The 9,529-nt window shown below is 51.4% G+C and overlaps 1 pseudogene; it reads left to right on the top strand.

Moving 5' to 3' along the window:
- Window positions 1–5,113: 5,113 nt before the first annotated feature.
- Window positions 5,114–6,620, top strand: LOC136529690 (protein SRG1-like; annotated as a pseudogene).
- Window positions 6,621–9,529: the final 2,909 nt, after the last annotated feature.

Genomic DNA, 9,529 nt, shown 5'->3' with positions numbered 1-9,529 from the left:
GTTAGCACTTAGGGTTTTATCAATTCACAAAAACCAAACTAGAGCTTTCACAGAGGTGCTCCATCGTCCGTCGATGTCCCCCGCCATGTCTGCATCGCTGAACACAGTGAGCTATAGCCTACTCCCGCTAGTTTTGGAAAAGATGATCCCCTGATCCACCGTCCCCTTGATATAGCGCAGTAGCCGCTTCACCGTAGCCCAATGATCCTCTCTGGGATCCTCCATGAAGCGACTGACGTAGCCCACGGTGAACGCAATGTTCGGCCTCGTATAGACTAGGTAGCGTAGACCGCCGACAATGCTCCGGTAGAGTGTTGCATCCACCTTCGCCGTGGTGCTGACCTTCGTCAGCTTTAGCCGCTCCTCCATCGGAGTCACGCAAGGCTTGCACTTAGCCATGTTGCTCCGAGCGTGAGTTCCTCCATCCCTTGTCTCACCTCGATGTCGAGGTAGTAGGAGAGTGCACCAAGATCGCTCATTCGAAAATGAGCCACCACCTTGCGCTTGAAGCTGTTAATGTCCTCTACACGCACGCCGGTGACGATCAAGTCATCCACATACACGTCGATGACGAGCTCCTCCTTCACCCGTCGCTGCGTGTAGAGCACGTGTTCGGTTGCGCACCGCTAAAACCCAAGCTCACCAAGCGTGGCATCAAGCTTGGCATTCCATGTTTGTGGGGCCTGCTGCAGCCCGTAGAGCGCCTTGCGTAGTCGGAGCACCCTGTGCTTTGCTCCCTTGATGGCGAAACCTGGAGGTTGCCTGACGAAGGCCGTCTTCGCTAGCTCGCCGTTGAGGAAGGCCGATTTAACGTCCAAGTGATGGACGTGATAGTCCTTTGATGCTTCCAAGGCTAGTAGCAAATGGATAGACTCCATGCGCGCTACTGGCGCAAAGACTTCCTCGAAGTTGATGCCTTCACGCTAAACCAAGCCTCGGGCGACGAGGTGCACCTTGTGCTTAACAATGGCACCGAGCTCGTCCCGCTTGACCATGTACACCCACTTTAGGCTGATTGGACAGCATCTTGGAGGTGGATCGATGAGCTACCATGTCTCATTTCCCTCGATCGCCTTCATCTCCTCCAGCATCGCCCGTCGCCAGTTTCCATCGCGCTCCACCACCACGAATGTGGGTGGTTCCTCTGCACTGACAAGCAGTAGCTCTTGGTCATTGAGCAGCCGACCAGCCAGGCCTAAGGGCCCTGTGCCACCGACGATGTCATCTAGCCTGCGGAACCGCACCTCCTCACCTTCGTGGAAGGCATCCACGAACTCGGTGATGTCACTTGGAGGTGAAGCGAACTCAATCGGCATCGATGGAGTTCCCTGTTCTGCTAGAGTGCTCGACACCCCGGTTGTAGTGCTCGGCACTACTCCTAGATAGCTCGTCACCACTCCTGGAGTGGTCTGCACCCCTCCTGGAGTGCTTGGCGCACGTCTTGCAGTGGTCGGCACTGCTGCAAGACCCCTCGGTTTTGCTACGGGAGTGCTCGGCACCCATCCCGGAGTGGTCGCCACTACTACAGAACCTCCTGCCACCACTCTTGCTGTGCTCAGCATCCCTCTAGGAGTGCTCGGCACTCCTCCCTGAGTGCTCGACATCCCTCCCGAAGTGCTCGGCACCGCCCTAGGAGTGCTCGGCTCTATTGCTAGAGTGCTCGGCACCCCTCCCAGAGTGCTTGGCACCTCTTTCCCAGCGTCTCCACCACCATGGATGACCAAGTGCTCGATGACAAAGGTGCTGGTGAAGCCGCCAGCTTCCCCTGTGCTTGGACTGTTCCAGTCCCAAGCCGCCTTCTCGTCGAACACGACGTCGCACGAGACACCCACCTTGTCTCCGCGTGAGTCATAGAGCCGGTACGCCTTGGTACCCTCCGCGTAGCCTAGGAACACCATCGATGTGCTCCTATCCTCTAGCTTGGTGAGGATCGGCTTCGTCTTCCTGACGTGGTCGATGCAGCCGAATGTCCGGAGGAAGGACATGCTCGGCTTGCGTCCATACCAAGTTTCGAACGGCGTCTTGCCCGTCAGGGCCTTGGTTGGAGCGCAGTTGAGGATGAACACTGTCGTGGTCACCGCCTCACCCTAGAACCTTGTCGGCATGCCTTTGGCCTTCATCATAGATCGAGTCATGCCGACCACCGTCTGGTTCCACCTCTCCACCACGACATTCTGTTGTGGCGAGTACGATGCGGTGTGGTGGCACACCACATCCTAATCCACGCAGTACGCAGCGAACTCTACCGAAGTGAATTCGCCGCCGCGATCAGTCCTCAGCACGTGGAGCTTCTTGCCACTCTCGGCCTCCGCGTGCATCTTGAACTTCTTGATCGCCGCCGCCGCTTTGTCTTTGCTTGTCAGGAGTTGCAGCCACATGTAGCGATTGCAATCATCCACGAGTAGGAGGAAGTACCGCCGACCACCGTTTGTGGCTGGTGTGATCGGCCCACAGAGGTCGTCGTGGAAGAGCTCGAGAGCGTCCTTCGCGTGATACTTGGCCGCCTTTAGGAATGGTAGCATCCTCTGCTTCCTGGCTAGGCAGCTGTCACACAGCTCGCCTCTATGCTTGATGTGGGGTAGCCCTCGGACCATCTTCTTCAGCCGACCAATCGCGTCGAAGCTAAGATGTCTGAACCGGGCATGCCACAGCCACGGTTCCTCGGTGTGCCTTGCCGCCAGGCACACCGGCTGCTCTACCTTCAGGTCGAGCAGATACAACCGGTTCAGGGACCTCTTCACCTTGGCAAGAAGTCGCTGCTCCCGGTCCCTGATCCTAAGGACTCCATCCTTGATCAGTACCTCGCTACTGCCCTCATCCAGCTGACCAATGCTGATGATGCTAGAACGTAGCTACGGGATGTAATATACATCCGTTAGCGCACGGTGCTCCCCATTCTGGCACCTGAAGATGATGGTGTCGCGCCCTTGGATTGCCACCCTTGAGCCGTCACCAAACTTCACCATACCGGTAACATCGTCGTCGAGCTCGGAGAAAGCTGCCTTGGAGCCTGTCATGTGGTTGCTGGCACCAGAGTCTAAATACCACCACTGCTCCTGGTTGGCGCCCACACGTTCGAGGTGGACTTGGGCGCGCGGTTCGTCGAGGTTGACAGCCTTCAGGGCCTTCCCAGGTCCTTCCACCGTCGTCACCTCTTCCTTCTCCTCGGCCTTAACGCCGTGCAGTGCACAGAACGTCGCCATCAGGATAGTGACCTCATCATCATCATCAGCTTACGCCAGATGAGCCTCAGCCTTCTTCTCCTGCTTACGATTTGGGTACTCCCATGCCCAATGGCCCGTCTTCCTGCAGCGCCGACAGGCGTTGGGGTCGACCTGCTTCTTCTTCTCCGAAGAAACCTTGCCGCGGCGCTTGCCATTTCCACCGTGGCTCTTTAACTTGCTGATGAGCATTTGTAGGCGGAGGGAGAAGTCCTCCACCGTTTCACCATCCTTGAACTTGAGGTTGGCGTACTCCTGCTTCAGAAGCTGGGCTGTCGCCTTCTTTGCGCGGTCGGAACCGACGCGCATCACTGCAATAGCCTCCCATGCCTCCTTAGCAGAGCTCTTCGCCCCCAACGGCTCCCTATACTCCGTCGGTACAGCAGCAAGGATAGCCTCCAACGCTGATATGTCATCTTAGAGCCCCGTTCGCTTCGCTGAAAAAACAAACCGAAACACTGTTTCAACTGATTTGTTGTAAGAGAAAAACATTTTTCTGGCTAAAAAATAAGCTAAAAAAGTACGAATTATAAGACAAGCGAACATGACCTTAGTGTTCCGGGAGCATGGATTCCCAAAGCTCAGGATCTTCCTCATACAGAATCATTATGGAATGGCACTGACAGAGGTGACCTTTGAGCAGAGCACCTCGCCTAACATGGAAACAATAGACATCTTGGATTGCAATTTGACAACAGGGATCAATGGTATCAACCACCTTCCAAAGCTCAAGAAGATTTCTATTCGGTACGGTTGTTTGGGGAAGCAAGATATGCTACGGAAGGAAGTGGAGAATCACACGAATCACCCTGTGCTGCAAATGTTGGATGTTTTCGAACCAGCAGAGAACTCGCGGTCTTGGTCTGCCTTCATGTTGCCACGAGCCTTGTCATCATCGACAATCCACGACAGGACAACCCCTGTTCCTGCACATCTTCTTCGGCATCGTCCTTCTGAATCATCATCACTCTGTTCAATTGCATGTACCTCCTGCCGTGAGAACTGATTTGTTATCCATTTATGTAATTGTACCTTGTGCTTGCTTACTCTTTGTGTGTAATAATCTGCACAGCAGACTTTGTTGTATTCCACTGGATGTATGCCCTCTAATTAGTTGTGTATCGAATAACTTCTGTAGCTTCTGCTGCTGCTTCTGAAGAAGTGCGGGAAACTGAAGATGAGCCTGGAAGCACTTCTTAGCCCAGAAAGGATATAGTGTGGGTATCTCGGGCTCAGGGTGGAGTCGGCCCATGTAAGTGTGCGTGGGCCGAAGGAGAAGAATAGATGGACTGAGGGAGACTCGAGGACTGTATGATGAACAAATTCAGTCAAACTAATACAAGTCCTGCTATCTCTTGCTGTAGTCTTGCTAACCTTCTCCTGCTCTTGCTCTACTCCTTCACTGGTTTACACTTTGTGGAGATGGAGAGACCCGACACAGATTTTATGAAAATATATATGGGCACTATTTTTACACTTTCTCACAATGGCCTATATAGCACACGACAGTTTTAAAGAGAAACGATAAACCCAAATGTTTCTTCGTCAACATATATTCTTCTCCCAACACATACGAGTGCTACGTAAGTATAACCGATGTACCTGCTTGCATTTTTATAATGCACAATAATGTATACCTTAGGCATTATGTTTTTCTCTTGCAATACGTCATTGATTGAACAAAAATAATACCATATTAATAAAAGATATTATTAAGTTTGACTTTGTATATGCGATAAATTGTACTAGATGATGATCCTGTACAGTATATTCTATAGTTCATCGCCGTCCGTGTCCGCATCTAATCGATTCGTCGTCTTCCTTAAAGTAATGCCGTCCACTGCGAGTTAAAAACAGAAAAACGAGGTAATGGACACGGTAGGTGACGACCAACGACTCTAGTGAGTAGTGACAACTAGCAAGTGGCAAGCAAGCAACCATGGCCGACGACCAACCAGCATGGAAGATACCGCCGATCGTTCAGGAGCTGGCCGCCGGCGTGCAGGAGCCACCGAGCCGGTACGTGGTTGGCGGGCAAGATCGTCCAGCCGTTGCCGTTGCCGCCATGCCCGAGCCCATTCCCATCGTTGACCTCAGCCGGCTGTCCTCTACCGACGACGGCGCCGACGAGGCCGCCAAGCTCCTGTCCGCCCTGCAGAACTGGGGCCTCTTCCTGGTAATAATAAATTAAAGCTAAAGCTCCCTCTTTTCTTCTAGTTTCCTCGTATCACAGAGACCAAGCTCTGTCCAGGCAGTCGGGCATGGAATGGATCCAGGATTTCTAGCTGAGATGATGGGAGTGACGAGGGGATTCTTCAACCTCCCGCTCGACGAGAAGCAGAAGTACTCCAACCTGGCGAACGGCAAGGAGTTCAGGAACGAAGGGTATGGCAACGACGTGGTGCTGTCGGAGGACCAGGTCCTAGACTGATGCGACAGGCTGTACCTCATCGTGGAGCCGGAGTCCCGGATCGTCCGGAGCCTCTGGCCGGCGCAGCCCCCTGCCTTCTGCGACGTCCTTCGCGAGTACACCGCCAGGTGCCGGGAGATCGCCGGCGTCGTGCTAGCCAGCGTCGCCAGGCTGCTGGGCCTGCACGAGGGCCGCTTCGTCAGCATGATGAGCGAGGGCGTCGCCATGACGCACGCCAGGTTCAACTACTACCCGCGATGCCCCGAGCCAGACCGCGTCTTCGGCCTGAGACCCCACTCCGACGCCTCCGTGATCACCGTCGTCCTCATCGACGACGCCGTCAGCGGGCTCCAGGTGCAGAAGCCCACCGACGGCGGCGGCGGATGGTACGACGTGCCCATCGTTCCCAACGCGTTGCTCGTCAACGTTGGGGACGTAACAGAGGTAGGTATCTGCTGCAAGTGCAAATGTGCAAATCGCGTTCTTGATCTAATGGCCGGATTGCGCACTCTGTAAAAATTGCTGCAGATCATGAGCAACGGCTTGTTCAGGAGCCCCGTGCACCGCGCGGTGACAAACGCCGAGAGCGACCGGGTGTCGCTGGCGATGTTCTACACGTTGGACCCGGAGAAGGAGATCGAGCCGCTGCCGGAGCTGGTGGACGACAAGAGGCCGAGGCGGTACAGGAAGACGACGACCAAGGATTATCTGGCGGTGCTGTTCGAGAGGTTCACCAGAGGGGAACGAGCCTTGGACACGGTGAAGATCGACCTCAACGACGACTGAAAACATGCATGATTCTGGAACGACAATTAACGATGATTGATGGACGATAGATTCGCATTCGCTTTGTAGAGAAGCTTCTTCCAATCTTCCATTAACCTGCATTTAATTTGTGGCCATGCTTTTGTGAAGTGAATCAGTAGCCACCTTTGTATTTACCATTTGTGCTTGAACTCTGTCCTGTTTAATTAATGTAGATCAGTTCTATAGTTGTCGTGTGGAATGTGATGTAGTAAAGCACTATTTTTTTCTTTCGCTTTCGAAATGCGATGAGCTAATAACTAAAAGATTTTCATTTGCACACTGGTATGGATCCTACAGAAATGGAAAATAAATTTCAAATGACAGCCAAACAGTAAAATGTGGAGTTAGAACTTCTGGTTTTTCGGATATCAGATGAGATCCAAACATCAGGTCGTAATAAAGGTGTAAAATTCTTGCGTTAGCATGTATCATATATGAGGGTAACATTTTAATGCATTGATCACGGAATGCTCATGATGAATAGTGCAATTTAGAATCAGAATTTTCTTGAGCAGAATTGTGGTTTACTGAATCATTCATCTTCAAGAACATGACATAAGGCCAATATTTCATTTAGAAAGCGTGACTATGTTTCATTAAAATGGCATGCGCCCATCTTACTAATAATCAACCTAATCGGCTAAATTGTTCATGAGTTATAAAATTCACATTGTTTCTAAAAAAAACTCTGTTTCACTTTTGGCCTCTAGCTCCTTATATAGATCCACAGAGCCTTGAGGGTTTTGGACATGTCTATTTCTTGTTGTGTGCGTGCGTCAGCACATATGATGAGATGAAACTTTGCATCTATTCAACCATGTTGGAATTCATCCAGTCCGAAACCAATTTATGTCCATGTGAGTGGGAGACTATGAATTGATGTATTAGAGGAAACTGAAAGTGGATGTTGTTAATATGTCTTCATCGTCCAAATAACAGATAAAATTTCTCTTTGTTACTTTCTTGAATGTAAACAAGCATGTAAACATTTGAATGCTTAGTGGGGTAGTATTGACTCCAGGGTTGGTATGAGGGATCCGAGCTGCAACGAAGGATTATCGGAGAAAGATCACAAAGAAGTCTCAGTGTCTGCATGTAGCACCATATTGCTCTTCCAATGCCATCTTCATGTATAATCATTTGTTACCGGTTCATCTTGAAACTTGTACCTAAATTTTCAATTTGCAAATAGGTTTGAGCAAATAAAGACATAATAGTGTCCTTCATGAACGCCGCCACTATGAACCAGTACGCTACATTGAAGAGAAGCTACAAATATTACTACAAAGATCCAAACTGCTCGAAAAAACTGAAAACCCATAATTCTGCAGTTAACCAACTACTACAGAATTGTGAAAAACAGATTAGTGTCATGAAATATTTAAGAAATACCTTTTTTCACCATGTTTGCTAGTACATCGTTACAACCTGCTGCAAGTGGAATTATCTAAAATAAGATGAGCACCGCTCGAATATTGGTAAGATGTAAATTCTCACATATTATTTTTTATCCTTTACGTATTTTGGTTTTTTGAGTGACAAAAGAAAACAATATATGCAGATGGAGTGATTATCGAACTGTTATCTGTGAAGAGTATATAGGTTGCACACTTCTAACCCCATACGGAGAAAGATATTTTCCACCATCTCTATCAGGATCCAATTGATGTGCGTATATTCATTGAAATGCAGTCTCTGCTGGGCTCATCAGCACCATGTTGCCTCGCCGCGCATCAGCAGTGCCTTCTTCGGCGACGAACAGGATCTCCCACTGCCGCCACGGCGGCTTCACGAGATCCTCACCGACACGCCCTTCCATCAAGCGCCCCAAGCAAAGCAGGAGGATCTAGAGTCTGTGTTGTCGCGTTGACGGCCTCCTACTCAAACTCCTCACAAGCAGGGTCCTTCGATGGTGCGTCGGCCCAAACAGCGTCTGCGGCCTCGGCTGGCCGCGCCCACGAGATGAACTCGATGCCGAACACCCTCCTTCCGCCGCCGCTCCTCGTCCGTGTTCTCGAAGAGGCAGTGCTCGTACGTACTCCACCGTGAACCATTGGAATTCATCGTCGTCTGTGGGCAGCCGCAGAGCCGCTCGTTGCGAAATCCAATCCACCCGGTGCTGTACTGCTGTGCAGGATCGTCTTCAGCGGCAGGTGCAGTGCGGGTGCCGGGCGGTGGGACGATGGCGTGACGGGCGCGGCCTCGGTCAGGGCGGCTCGCTCTCGGTCTCGGTCATCGCCCTCCTCCTTTCTCGTGAGCGAGAGGGCCCGGCCGGCGGGCAGTGAGAAGCGGCCGGCAGGGCTCAACGTCCCCCTGCCACGGTCGGCTGTCGGTCGGGGCTGGCCCGGCTCGTGGGCGAGGCAGGCGAGAGAGAGGTGAGAGGTCCGCGCGGGTGAGGAGGAAGAAGAGCAGTGCGCGCGAGCCCCAGGCGGCTGTGACCGACCGCAGCCCTGGAAAAAAAAAACCGAGAACCAAACCGAAAATAGGGAAACCGAAATTTTTGGTACTCTATTTGGTTTCTAATTCCCAGGAACCAAAATTACCGAGATAAATTCGTTTTTTTACCTCAGAGAACCGAATTTACCTGAAATGTGCTGAGTTTGAGTGTGTGTTATATTATTGATTGTACTATTGTAGACCATTATATTATGTATTTGTGGTACTCACTCTTATAGTATTGTAGACTTTTATATGTATATTTATTTTGCACTATTATACTCTATGAAATCATGTCAAAATTAGCTTTTGAACCTGCTATTACATGTCTCTGTGATCAGTTCGGTAAATACCGAAACCGAACCAAAAGTACCGAAACCGAATTTCATCGGTACCGATTTTTGGAAGGAACCGATCGGTACCGATTTTCGAAGAAACCGAATTTTTGTGGGAAACGAAATACCGAACAGATCGGTTCAGTATTACCCAATGCCTAGGCTGAACCGACCGAAGGCGGGGACGGCGTGGGTGCGACGGAGACCGGGGTGGGTCCACCTGGCAGCGGGTTGACAAAGGGTGGCGGGTGTTCAAGGGCGACGGCGCGGGCACGGGACGCATTACGTCTGACGGGTGGGACCGGTATGTCGGCGCCGGG

The sequence above is a fragment of the Miscanthus floridulus genome, chromosome 19 (genome assembly GCF_019320115.1).
Source record: "Miscanthus floridulus cultivar M001 chromosome 19, ASM1932011v1, whole genome shotgun sequence".
Taxonomy (NCBI): Eukaryota; Viridiplantae; Streptophyta; class Magnoliopsida; order Poales; family Poaceae; genus Miscanthus; species Miscanthus floridulus.
The sequence above is the reverse complement of the archived record's forward strand: the minus strand, read 5'-3'. Positions and strand labels throughout refer to the sequence as shown.